Source organism: Rhincodon typus, chromosome 4 (genome assembly GCF_021869965.1).
Source record: "Rhincodon typus isolate 14 chromosome 4, sRhiTyp1.1, whole genome shotgun sequence".
Lineage (NCBI taxonomy): Eukaryota > Metazoa > Chordata > Chondrichthyes > Orectolobiformes > Rhincodontidae > Rhincodon > Rhincodon typus.
The window spans coordinates 115,732,569-115,747,296 of record NC_063335.1 but is presented as its reverse complement, the minus strand read 5'-3'; positions in this window follow the sequence as shown (position 1 = coordinate 115,747,296).

Genomic DNA, 14,728 nt, shown 5'->3' with positions numbered 1-14,728 from the left:
ATTGTGAAACCATTGTCAATTGTTGGGAAAATCCCACCTAGTTCACTAATATCCTTCAGGGAATGTAACTGTTGTTCTTACCTGGTTCGACTCCTGACTCCCGACCACAGCAATGTGGTCGGCTCTTAACTGTCCTCTCAGCAATTAGGGTTTGGTAATAAATGCTGGTCTAGCTAGTGATGTCCACATCCCACGAATGGAAAAAAATCAAATTTCGTTTTGAAAGCTAGAATCCCTTTACAGCAGAAAGAGACAGTTTGGCCTATTGAGTCTGCACCAACCCTCTGAGCATTCCACATAGACCCAGTTCTCCAATCTATCCCTGTAACTCCACATTTACCATGGCTGATCCACGTAGCCCATACATCCCTAGCCACTACAGGACACTTTAGTGTGGCCAATCCATTAACCTGCATATCTTTGGAATGAGGGTGGAAGCTGGAGCACCCAGAGGAAACCCACACAGACAGGGAGAATGTGTGAAGTTTACACAGGCGGTTACCCAAGGCCGGGATTGAACCCAGGTCCCTGGCACTGTGAGGCAGCACTGTGAGCCACCGTGCCACCCTAAATCTCTGGAGATGCCAGGGATTGAACCTGGGAACATACATGCAAAACATGCGCTCTACCACTGAGTTACACCCCTGCCTAAAGCTACTGGTCAATCTGCTTGCTTTACAAAGTCTTGGCTATTATTTCTGAAAGTTTCCTCCTCATCAGTGTGAGGCTAACTGCCCTGTATTTGCAGCTCCACTCTGCTCGCCAGTTCCCTTTCTTTTTCTCTTCTTCCTCTTCCTCTTCTTCTTCTTCCTTCTCCACCCTGCAGTAATTCGATCTCCCCCACCCTCCACCCTTACCTACCTAAGGAGCCGGGTCATGACTGGGAACCGCATGGTGGGAGCTGAACACGCAGGCCGTGTCCTGCAGCGACTGCGGCGGCGGTGAGAGTGGGCCGGTTCGGCGGTGAAAGCAGGCCGGTTCGGCAGTGAGAGCAGGCTGGTTCGGTGGTGAGAGTGGGCCGGTTCGGTGGCAAGAGTGGGCCGGTTCGGGGGTGAGAGCAGGCCGGTTCGGTGGCGAGAGTGAGCCAGTTCGATGGTGAGAGTGGGCTGGTTCGGTGGCGAGAGTGGGCTGGTTCAGTGGTGAGAGTGGGCCGGTTCGGGGGTGACAGCAGGCCGGTTCGGTGGCGAGAGTGAGCCGGTTCGGTGGCGAGAGTGGGCCGGTTCGGTGGCGAGAGTGGGCCGGTTCAGTGGTGAGAGTGGGCCAGTTCGGCAGTGAGAGTAGGCTGGTTCGGGGGTGAAAGCGGGCCGGTTCGGGGGTGAAAGTGGGCCGGTGAGGCAGCAGCAGCCGCTGCCTCCTGGGTGTCATAGCGATTGGAGCAGCACCTGCACCGTGTGGAGATTGCACTTGGGACTCTGAGATCTGGACTTTTCTTTTTTCTCTTGTTTACCTTTTGGCTCCATTAAAATCTTTTAATTCTGGTTTTTGTAACTAAGTGGGCGCCAGTGAATGGTGACGTTGTGCACTTTTTGCTGTACGTATGTATTCCTATACTTAGTACATGTGACAAATAAATAAACCTGATCTAAAGGCTTTTCATCATGTTTTTCTCTGGCCTATTGCCAAATATCTTAAATCTGTGTCCTCTATTTACTGACTGCCATCAGTGGAAACTGTTTCTTCATATGCACTGTATCAAAATGCCTCCTGGTGGATAAGGAAACATTTTATAGTAGTGTTAAAATTTGCTGGAATAGGCAATCAGTAATGGAGGTAAAACTATCATTTTGGTATTTCGATCTCAGTGGGAGTGAATCAACATCACAAAGTTGCTCATTGTTTGGTTGAAATTTGGAGCATCACTCGATTAGTAATCTTATGAAGATAAAATATAACAAAATAGGGGTGATGTTGGGGGACCTCGGGATTGCGAATCATAGAATCCCTACAGTGTGGAAGAAAGCTATTTAGCTCATTGAGTCTGCACCAACCCTTCAAACAACATCCAACCCAGAACCACCCCTCTGCCCTATCCCTGTAATCCCACATTTACAATGGTTAATCCCCCTAATTTGCACATCTCTGAACAATTCCAGGCAATTTAGCAAGGCCAATCCACCTAACCCGAACACCTTTGGACTGTGGGAGGAAACTGGAGCACCTGGTGCAAACTCACACAGGCATATGGGGAGAATGTACAAACTTCATGCAGACAGTCACCCAAGGCTGAAATTGAACTCATGTCCCTGGCACCAAGAGGCAGCAGTGCTAACCACTGTGCCACCATGCTACCCCAAATATTAAGCATGTTTTAAAAAAAACAAGAAGCAGCATAAACCCAGAAACTACACCCCAGTCAGCCTAACAGTGGTGCTGAAGAAACTTTTAGAGACAATGGCCCAAACCTTTTCAGTCAACAGCAAACATTCAGCACTTGTTCATTGCAATTATAGCTGCCCACAGATTCTATCTAGGCTTCTGTACACCAAATTCCAGCATGGATCCTTTCGTGGAGATTGGAACCTGCCTTAAAGGGTAATAGGCAACAACATGTTTCCTCAGATTTAAAGCCTGGAATGTTCAGTCTGAATGTTGTTGAGGCAATGGGAGCCTTGTTAGTCATCTACAGAGCTGGTGAGATGCCCATGTTGCCTCTTCAAGGCCCAGTGAATCTGATGCCAGTCTAGTATTAGTGAGGCTACTGGAAGGCCTTCTCCTGGAATGAAGAACCTGGTGGGAGAAGTCCTGCCCAGTGATAGCTTCCAAACAAACAGACGCAGGCAGTGTTTGTACTTAGCAGTGCCAGGAAGATAGCCATGGTTGCAGTTGAAAGAGCAGCCAGGACTTTGGATACACATGCAGCAAGCCCTGGATGATATCCAAATTTGGGGCAATAAGTAGCAAGTAACATGAATGCCAAGCTACTTACCATCTCTGACAAGACAGAACCGAGTCATTTCCCCTTGATATTCAGTATCATTACTATTGCTGGATCCTACATAAACAACATCCTTGGAGGTTGCAATTAACCAGAAACTTAACTGGACCAGCCAGATAAATACTGTGAGGACAAGAGCAAGCCAGAAGCTGTGAATTCTGCAGTAAATAACCTGTCTTCCTGTCTCTCCAAAGTCTGTCTACAATCTACAAGGCACAAGTCAGGAATTTTACCTGAATGAGGCAAGCTCCAACAACGCACAATGAAGCTCAACACTATTGATGGCAAAATAGCTCACTTAGTTCGTACCACATCCACAACTGTCAGCATTCTCTTCTTTTACGACCAATGCACAGTGATAGCAGAATGTATCATGTGTAAGATGCTCTGCCACAACTCACCAAGCCTTCTTCAACAGCAGCTTTAACACCAGCCAGCTAAAAGGAGAAAGGCAGCCGAAGCACGTGAACACCACCACTTACAAGTCCCCCTTTCTGACAAGCATAACTAGTGCCTTGTATAGTTTTAGCAAGATCTCACTGTTTTTATACTCCATTGCCTTAGAAATAAAGGCCAACAGTCCATTTGCCTTTCCAATTACTTGCTGAACTTGAATGCTATGTCTATGTGCAGGACTGCCAAATGCCTCTATGCTGTAGCTTGCTGCAGTCGATCCCCATTGAAATGATAATCAGCTTCTCTATTCCTCCTGTCACATTTTCTCATATCATATTCTACATATCAAGTTTTTGCCCCTACACTTAATCTGACTATTACCCTCTATATGTGTCATCTTTACTATTTCCCTTCATCCTTGTTCACATATCCTGAACAAATTTAGAAAAATCTTGCAGTGCTAATGAGAAATCAAGGGATAAGAAAAACACATAATAACTATTACTAGAGAAAAAAATACTGGGGAAACTAATGGGACTAAAGGCCAATAAGTCTCCTAGACCTGATGAGTTGCATCAAAGGATTTTAAAAGAAGTAGCTACAGATATAATGTATAAACTGCTAGTAAGGAGGATTGATGAGAGTAGTGCAGTGGATGTTGTCTACATGGATTTTAGTAAGGTATTTGACAAGGTCCCACATGTTAGACTGGTCAATAAAGTAAAAGCCCAAGGGATACAGTGTAATGTGTTGAATTGCATCCAAAGTTGGTTTAGTAACAGGAAACAAAGGGTTACAGTCAATGCCTGCCCTTGCAAATTAAAAGCTGCTTCAAGTGGTGTTCTCATCATTGGGACCCCTGCTTTTTGTTTTATACATTAACAATTTGGACTTGAATGTGAGGGGCACAATTGGGAAATTTGCAGACAACAGGAAAAGTGGCCATGTGGTGCATATTGTAGAGCATAGCTGTAAGCACCAAAATGATATAGATGGGTTGGTGGAGTGGGCAGGAAAGTAGCAAATAGAGTTCGACTCTGATAAGTGTGAGGTAGTGCATTTAGGGAGGGCAAACAGTAAAAGGGAATACCCAATAAACAGAAATATACTGAGAGGGGTGGGTGAAGTGAGAGATCATGGTGTACAAGTGCACAGGTCCTGAAAGGTAGCAGTACAGGTAAGGGTTGTAAAGACGGTATATGGAATCCTCTCCTTTATTGGCAGAGATATGGAATACAAAAGTAGGGATAATGATGAAACTGTATAACATACTAGTGAGGCCACAACTGGAGATTGTATGCAGGTTGTGTGCACCACATTACAGGAAGGATGTAATTCTGGAGAGAGTGCACAGAGGTTTGACTAAAATGTTGCCAGGGCTGGAGAATTGTAGCTATGAGGAGAGACTGGAGAGGTTGAGGTCGTTTTTCTTGGAACAGAGAAGGCTGAGGGGTGCCATGATTGAGGTATATAAAATTGTTAGGGATAGGCATAAAGTAGACAGGAGGAACCTGGTTCGCTTGGTAGAGAGTTCAAAAACCAGGGGTCATAGATTCAAGCTAAACTGCAGAAGGATTTGAGGGGATGCGAGGAAATACATTTTTATGCAGAGGGTGATGGGTGTCTGAAATTCACTGCCTGAGTTGGTGATGGAGGCAGAGACCCTAAACTCTTTTTAAAAGTACCTAGATCTGCACCTTAAGAGTTGTAAGCTATAAGGCTATGGGCCGTGTGCAGGAAGATGGGATTAGAAAGCATCTGGGTGTCTTTGAGTCAACATGGACAAGAAGGGCTGAATAGCCCCCTTCTGTGGTTCTATGGTTCTAATCTTCCAAGAATCCTTAGATTCAGCAAAAATACCAAAGGATTGGAAGGCTGCTGATGTAACACCGTTATTCAAAAAGGGAGGGGAGCAATAATAGGCCAGTTAGCTTAACATATGTTATTGGAAAAATGTTCGAGTCTCTTTTAAAGGATCTAACAGCAGAGCATTTAGAAAACATAAAATAATCAAGCATTGCTTCATGAAGGAGAAATCATGCCTGACAAATTTATTGCAGTGCTTTGAGGAAGGAACAAGCAGGATACATAAAGAGGAACTGATCAATGTAATATATTGGTTTTCTAAGTGGCATTTAGAGTCATAGAGTCATAGAGCTGTACAGCATGGAAACATACCCTTTGGTTCAATTCGAGCATGCAGACCAGATATTCTTAATTAAACTAGTCCCATTTGCCAGCATTTGGCCCATATCCCTCTAAACACTTCCAATTCATATACCCATCCAGATGCCTTTTAAATGATGCAATTGTACCAGCCTCCATTTCTTCCTCTGGCAGCTTGTTCTATACATGTTCTACCCTCTGTGTGAAAACATTGCCCCTTATGTCCCTTTTAAATCTTTTCCCTCTCACCTTAAACCTATGCCCTCTAGTTTTGGACTCCCATATCCCGGGGAAATGACCTTGGCTATTCACCCTATCCATATCCCTCATGATTTTATAAACTTCTATAAGGTCACCCCTCCGCCTCTGACACTCTAGGGAAAATAGCCCCAGTCACTCAGCCTCTCCCTTTTGCTCAAACCCTCCAACACTGGCAGCATCCTTGTAAATCTTTTCTGAACCCTTTCACTTTTCACATCATTCCTGTAGCAGGGAGACCAGAGTTGCACACAGTATTCCAACAGTGGCCTAACCAATGTCCTGTACAGCAGCAACATGACCTCCCAACTCCTATACTCAATGCACTGACCAATTAAGGCAAGCATATCAAATGACTTCTACACTATCCTGTCTGCCTGGGACTCCATTTTCAAGGTACTATGAATATGCACTCCAAGGTCGTTTTGTTCAGCAACACTCCCCAAGCCCATACCGTTAAGTGTATAACTCCTGCACTGATTTGCCTTTCCAAAATGCAGCACCTCACATTTATCTAAATTAAACTCCATCTGCCACTCCTTGGCTCATTGGCCCATCTGATCAATGTCCCATTGTACTTTGAGGTAACCTTCTTCGCTGGTCATTACACCTCCAATTTTGGTGTCATCTGCAAACTTACTAACCATACCTCCTTTGTTCACATCCAAATCATTTACATAAATAACAAAAAGTAGTGAACCCAGCACTGATCCTTGTGGCGCACCACTGGCCACAGGCGTCCAGTGAGAAAAGCAACCCTCCACCACCATCCTCCGTCTTCTACCTTCAGGCCAGATCTGCATCCAGATGGTTAGTTTTCCCTGTATTCCATGTGATCTAACCTTGCTAACCAGTCTACCATGAGGAACCTTGTCGAACATTTTACTGAAGTTCGTATAGATCACGTCCACTACTCATTCCTCTTTGTTATTTCTTCAAAAAACTCAATCAAGTTGAGGTTGTAAACTTGCTTGCCGAGCCGGTGTGTTTGATTGCAGAGGTTTCGTCACCCTGCTAGGTAACATCGTCAGTGCGCCTCCGGTGAAGCATTGGTATTTTATCCCGCTTGTTATTTATATGCCATGGTTTGCTGAGGTGGTTGGCATTACTTCCGGTTCTGTTTTTCAGTAGTTTGTATATCGGGTCCCGTTCAATGTGTTTGTTGATAGAATTCCGGTTGGAATGCCAGGCCTTCAGGAATTCCCTGGCATGTCTTTGTTTGGCTCGTGCTATTATAGATGTTTTGTCCCAGTCAAATTCGTGTCCTTCTTTGTCCCTGTGTATTAAGACCAGTAAGAATTGGTTGTGTCTCTTGTTGGTTAGTTGGTGTTCATGTATCCTTATTATCAGTTTTCTTCCAGTTCGTTCTGTGTAATGTTTTTCACAGTCCTTGCATAGTATCTTGTATATTATGTTAGTTTTATTGGTTGTGGGCATGGGATCCTTGACGTTCTTCAGTAGTTGTCGCAAGGTGGTTATTGGTTTGCGGGCTACCCTGATACCTAAGGTTCTGAATAGTCTTGTGGTCATCTCTGATATGTCTCTGATGTGCAGTAGGGTGACTAGTGTGTCTGGCTGTGTTGTGTCTTCTTGTTGTGAATAAAATTCACAAAAGAGTGGTGGGTGTGTGGAATGTGCTGCCAGCCGTGGTAGTGGAGTCAGATACTTTAGAGACTTTTAAGCGACTCTTGGATAGGCACATGGAGGATAGTAAAATGTAAGGTATGCAGGGTAGTTTGATCTTAGTAGGATAATAGGTCAGCACAACATCATGGGCTGAAGGGCCTGTACTGTGCTGTACTGTTCTATGTTCTATGTTTTATGCTAAGAAGAGAACAATAACAGATCCTGGGGCAAGCAAAACAGAGACAAGCACGGGAATTCCTAGAAGCCTGGTACTCTACGAAGAAAGCCATCAACAAACACATAGAGTTCGACCCCATATACACTCCACTGTGAAGGAAATCTGGAAGTGAGGTGATCCAGATCAACGGACTCCAGAGTTCAAATACCAAGTGGAAAAACACAATAACGCTTCATCGGAGGCTGCACTGATGATGTTACCACCAGGCACGGTAATGAAACGTCTGCGGAAAAACAACGAACCAGCTCAACAAGCCAACCAACCACAACTTCTCAAAAACTTTATACTCAATCAAGTTACTGAAACATGATTTCCCACACACAAAGCCATATGTTGACTCTCCCTAATCAGTAAGGTTCCACACATCAGGCTGCTTAATAAGAGCGCAGAGTGTTGGGGATAGTATATCAGAACAGACAGAATATTGGCTAACTGGTAGGAGATTGAGAGTTGAGGTCAAAACATTTCGAGAACGGCAATGTGCAACTAGTGGAGTGCCACAGGGATCAGTGTTTGGGACTCAATTATTTACAAAATACATTCATGACTTAGATGAGGAGTTTGCACATGACACAAAAATAGGTGGGATTTGATGAGTCTGCAGAGGGATATAGATAGGTTAAGTGAGTGGGTAAAAACTCGACATATACTGTGGGGAAATGTGAGGTCATGTACTTTGACATGGAGAATAGAGGAGCTGAATATTATTTAAATGAAGAAAGACTGCAGAAAGTTACAGAACAAAGAGATTAAGGAATCCTTGTTCATGAATCACAAGAAGCTGGCATCCAATTTCAGTGGATAGTAGGGGAGGCAAATGGAATGTTGGCCTTTATTAAAAAGGAAATGGAGTATAAAGCTGGGGAGGTTTTGCTAAAACTAGTCAGACCACAGCTGGAATACTGTAAACAGTTTTGGATCCCTTATCTAAGAAAATGTGTACTGGCATTGGAGGCAGTCCAAACAAGTTTCACTAGGCTACTTTCAGGTATGGAGGGTCTGTCTTACAATGAAAGGTTAAGTAGGCCTGTACTCATTGGAGTTTAAAAAAATTACAGATGACCTATTGAAACATACAAGATTCTTAGGGAACACAGTAGGCCAGGCAGCATCAGAGGAGCAGGAAAGCTGATATTTCGGGTCGGGATCCTTCTTCAGAAAGAAGAGTCCAGAACCGAAACGTTAGCTTTCCTGCTCCTCTGATGCTACCTGGCCTGCTGTGTTCCTCTAGCTCCACACTGTGTTATCTCAGACTCCAGCAATCAAGTTCTTACTATCTCTAAGATTCTTAGGTTACTTGAGGGGTAGATGCAGAAAGGTTGCTTTCACTTGAGTCCAGGACCAAGCAGCATGCTGTCAAAATAACTGTCACACATTTAAGACAGAAATATGAAGGAGTTTTACTTTTCTGCGGGAGTATTTAATCTGTGGGCTGTTGAGGCGGGGTCATTAGGTATATTTAAAGCTGAGATAGACAAATTTTTAATCTGTGAGGGAAATATAGAAATATAGGGAGAAGGCAGAAAAATGCAACTTAGAATTATTAGATCAGCTACAATCTCATTGAGTGGCAGAGCAGACTCAATAGGCTGAATGGCCTTTTTCTGCTCCTAAGTCTTACGGTCTTTAAAATAAGATAGTAGAATTGATGGGCCCCTTCAATGCTCCTGTTCATAGATCATATCATATCATCCCTACAGTGTGGAAACAGGCCCTTCGGCCCAACAGCTCCACACCAACCCTCAGAACATCCCTCCCAGACACATCCCCCTATAACCCACCTAATCTACACATCCCTGAACACTACGGGCAATTCAGCATGGCCAATCAACCTAGCCTCCGCATCTTTGGACCGTGGGGGGAAACTGGAGCACCCGGAGGAAACCCACACAGACACGGGGAGAATGTGCAAACTCCACACAGACAGTTGCCCAAGGGTGGAATCGAACCCAGGTCTCTAGCGCTGCTAACCACTGAGCTACCGTGCCACTCTCAATGAGATTAATAGCCTCATTCTGAGGCGTAAAGTTTATTATGATTCTGCTAATGATTGTCAAAACAAAGGGCTCTTTAGTTTGAACACCATTAGAGGATGGTTGAATAATTGGACTCAGAGTGAGGAGTGGGTAGGGGTGGGAGGCTGGAGCCACGGAAGAAAGGAGCAAGATAGAGTAGAAAGGGGAAGTAATGAGGTGGGAAGAACAAAACTGATTTGTTAAAAGTTACAATTCATCAATATCATTATCTTATGATGTGCTAATTTTTAAACAGTAAGTATAGTCCTTTTATTAAGGGATCCTGAAACTTTATGGATTTAAATGTCCTTGCTCAGAGAGAAACATACTCCTTCAGACCCCTGTTAATCACTTTTTACACAGACATCATGGAGGAGCTGAACTGTTGAGTAATGTTAGCTCACACTGCCCCCTATAGGAGTAATATTCTCTCAGACAAAGAAACCCTAATAGTATATTAATAATTAATCAGCAATGGGTAAGAACCTCATTTTCATCAGTTTGGCTCCTGATCTCTGTGAAGACAGGGAGTTAAAGAATAGAAACTTTGATGATTTTGAAATTTTGCCCAGAAATTGGCAGGGTGATCTGTTATCTGGATTTAGAATAGAAGTCACATGACACCAGGTTATAGTCCAACAGGTTTATTTGAAATCACAAGCTTTCGAAGCGCTCCTCCTTTGTCAGGTGAAGGCAGCCATGTGCTCAAAATGGTATGGCCTTCACTGGAATCTACTGTCTGAGCTGTTCATTGTTCAGTAAGAGTTAATGGGCCAGCTCACTGCAGCAGGGAACTGCACTCATCCAGGTAATTGCTGAATTCCCAGGCTTGGCCTCCTAGCCAGCAAGGTAGGCAGTGTTCAGGCTCCTGGGCCTGTCCGCTCCAGACCAGCCGCTTCCTCCCTTCTTTCCTTACCCTTTTTGTCATCTTTGCTTTTCTTTTTCTTCATCTTCTTCCTGTTGACAGCAGAGAAGGTGACATTGCAGTGGAGGGCAGCCAGAGCAGGAATCTTGGTGAGACGACGGCCTGGACTGACAGCAGAGCCAGGGACTCTATTTGTGGTAGGTCTGGAGTGAAAGCTCCAGGCGTCAGCGGGTGGTGGCAGCAGCAGAGTCGGGGCTGCTGGTTGCAGGGTGAGTGTCGGTTCAGCATGGGACCTGGCATCAGCGGCACGTCGGTGACATGGGCCCAGCGGTGAAGAGATGGCGTCTGAAGAGGTGATACCGACGTTGGTGGGTCTGGCACAGGTAGCAGAGCGGTGGTGGTGCAGGTGTCAGTCGGCCAGCTCAGGGCTCAGAACTCATGGCAGAGGAGGCAGAACAAGGATGGACTTCCTTTCAACTTTACCTTTTCATTCTTAATTATTCAAAATGGCGCTGGATTGTATCGACAGTTGAAGCTTTTCATTGTCTGTTACTGTGTTGTTTGTTACAGAGAACGAGTGATAATAAATCATCATCATTCAGCATCAAATATTTGATAAATTCCTGGGGTTTGTGAAACCTGGCAGCTACAGGGATGTGATTTAGGTTGAATGCCACAGATACGTTCCTTGCCAGCAGTCACCCTAAATTCCTCACTTTAGCTCATAAACTGCAATTCAAAATCCCAGTTTTAAAGAATGGTCACTGGACCCAAACGTTAACTCTGTTTTCTTTCCGCAGGTACTGCCAGAGCTGCTGAGTTGCTGCAGCAATTTCTGTTTTTGTTTTAGATCGCCAGCATCTGCCATTCTTTCTTTCATTTTTATATTAATCCAAATTCGTCAATTGGTCAACCACATCCTTACGTTTGGATGCTTCATGACCAATTGCACATTCCACCTCAAACCCAATTCTAATTCAGCTCCACTCTGTTCCTCTGCTGCCTACCCTAACCAGCTCTCTCAATGAGAGATAGTAGGAACTGCAGATGCTGGAGAATCCGAGACACCAAGGTGCAGAGCTGGATGAACACAGCAGGCCAAGCAGCATCATAGGAGCAGAGAGGCTGACGTTTCGGGCCTAGACCCTTCCATAGGAGCAGAGAGGCTGACGTTTCGGGCCTAGACCCTTCCATAGGAGCAGAGAGGCTCCTACCGACCAACCTCATCCCGCCCCCCTTGACCTGTCCGTCCTCCCTGGACTGACCTATCCCCTTCTTAACTCCCTACCTACACTCACCTTTACTGGCTCCATCCCCGCCTCTTCGACCTGTTTCTTTCCTCTCCACCTATCCTCTCCTCTATCCATCTTCTATCCGCCTCCCACTCTCTCCCTATTTATTTCAGAACCCCCTTCCCCTCCCCCTTTTCTGATGAAGGGTCTAGGCCCGAAACGTCAGCTCTCTCAATGAAACTGGTTACAACTTACATTAAAAAAAAACTACATTGTGGCCAGTTGTGTAATTCAACAGGACCTTTCAAAGCCTATGTTTCTGAGTTTCCTGGTTGCTAAATCTAACCCTACAACCTAGTCTCAGTCTCTATTCCTGCTCCTATTCTTCTGCTCTACGTATGTACATTTCTCTTCTTGTAGACAATCTTATGAGTATTCTGTTCCAATTCTCTCCCTTTTATGCCTTAGTTTATGGTCATTTTACATCTCTTTTTCTCTTTCACCACCATTAATAACGACTTTTTTCACTTGTCCTGTATACTACCTGTCTCCTCTGCCTCTGTCAAAATATATAAAAATATTTCCCAATCCCTTTCATTTTGAAGAACTGTCATTTTGGTCTTGAAATTTTAACTACGCTTCTCTGTCCTCAAATGTTGTCTGACCTGCTGAGTTTCTCCAGCAAATTCAGTGTGCTTTTTTCAATTCTATTTATTTTATCATAACTAAAGAATCATCTGCAATGGCTTTTGATCTCACTCCCACACTATTACTTCTGGAGTCCTCTGAAGATCAATCATTGGCTCCCTCCCATTTTTCACCTACCTTGGGCTCAAACATATGCTGAGGATAAAGAGCACTACCTGATTATCACTTCTCTTAAATTGTCAGATTGATCATCTTGAGAGAAGGTTGCAACTGGTACAGAAGTTAAAAAGAGCAAGTTAAATAGACAAGGCAGGCAAGAGTGTGGCAGAGAACGAGGGAAGACCGAATAAAACTGCATTTATTTCAATGCAAGAGGCCTGACAAGTAAGGCAGATGAACTCAGGGCATGGATAGGAACATGGGACTTGGATATCATAGCTATTACAGAAACATGGCTGAGGGAAGGACAGGACTGGCAGCTCAATGTTCCAGGGTATAGATGCTATAGGAAGGATAAAAGGGAGGCTAAAAGGAAAACCCTAAAGCTTTCTATAGGTTGAAGGAAAACCCTAAAGCTTTCTATAGGTATGTCAGGAATAAAAGAATGACTAGAGTAAGATTGGGGCCGGTCAAGGACAGTAGTGGGAAGTTGTGCGTGGAGTCCGAAAAGATAGGAGAGGTGCTAAATGAATATTTTTCGTCAGTATTCACGCAGGAAAAAGACAATGTAGTTGAGGAGAATACTGAGATACAGTCTATTAGACTAGACGGGATTGAGGTTCATAAGGAGGAGGTGTTAGCAATTCTGGAAGGTGTGAAAATAGATAAGTCCCCTGGGCTGGATGGGATTTATCCTAGGATTCTCTGGGAAGCTAGAGAGGAGATTGCAGAGCCTTTGGCTTTGATCTTTATGTCGTCATTGTCTTCAGGAATAGTGCCAGAAGACTGGAGACTAGCAAATGTTGTCCCCTTGTTCAAGAAGGGGAGTAGAGACAACCCTGGTAATTATAGACCAGTGAGCCTTACTTCGGTTGTGGGTAAAGTGTTGGAAAGGATTATAAGAGATAGGATTTATAATCATCTAGAAAGGAATAATTTGATTAGGGATAGTCAACACGGTTTTGTGAAGGGTAGGTCGTGCCTCACAAACCTTATTGAGTTCTTTGAGAAGGTGACCAAACAGGTGGATGAGGGTAAAGCGGTTGATGTGGTGTATATGGATTTCAGTAAAGCGTTTGATAAGGTTCCCCATGGTAGACTATTGCAGAAAATACGGAGGTATGGGATTGAGGGTGATTTAGCGGTTTGGATCAGAAATTGGCTAGCTGGAAGAAGACAGAGGGTGGTGGTTGATGGGAAATGTTCATCCTGGAGTTCAGTTACTAGTGTACCTCAAGGATCTGTTTTGGGGCCACTGCTGTTTGTCATTTTTATAAATGACCTGGATGAGGGCGTAGAAGGATGGGTTAGTAAATTTGCGGATGACACCAAAGTTAGTGGAGTTGTGGATAGTGCGGAAGGATGTTGCAGGTTACAGAGGGACATAGATAAGCTGCAGAGCTGGGCTGAGAGGTGGCAAATGGAGTTTAATGCGGAAAAGTGTGAGGTGATTCACTTTGGAAGGAGTAACAGGAATACAGAGTACTGGGCTAATGGTAAGATTCTTGGTAGTGTGGATGAGCAGAAAGATCTCGGTGTCCATGTGCATAGATCACTGAAAGTTGCCACCCAGGTTGATAGCGTTGTTAAGAAGGCGTACAGTATGTTAGGTTTTATTGGTAGAGGGATTGAGTTTCCGAGCCATGAGGTCATGTTGCAGCTGTACAAAACTCTGGTGCGGCCGCACTTGGTGTATTGCGTACAGTTCTGGTCACCGCATTATAGGAAGGATGTGGAAGCATTGGAAAGGGTGCAAAGGAGATTTACCAGGATGTTGCCTGGTATGGAGGGAAGGTCTTATGAGGAAAGGCTGAGGGTCTTGAGGCTGTTTTCGTTGGAGAGAAGAAGGTTAAGAGGTGACTTGATAGAGACATACAAGATGATCAGAGGATTAGATAGGGTGGACAGTGGGAGCCTTTTTCCTCGGATGGTGATGGCTAGCACGAGGGGACATAGCTTTAAATTGAGGGGTGATAGATATAGGACAGATGTCAGAGGTAGGTTCTTTACTCAGAGAGTAGTAAGGGCGTGGAATGCCCTGCCTGCAAAAATAGTGGACTCGCCAACTTTAAGGGCATTTAAATGGTCATTGGATAAACATATGGATGATAATGGAATAGTTTAGGTTAGATGGGCTTCAGATTGGTTTCACAGGTCGGCGCAACATCGAGGGCCGAAGGGCCTGTACTG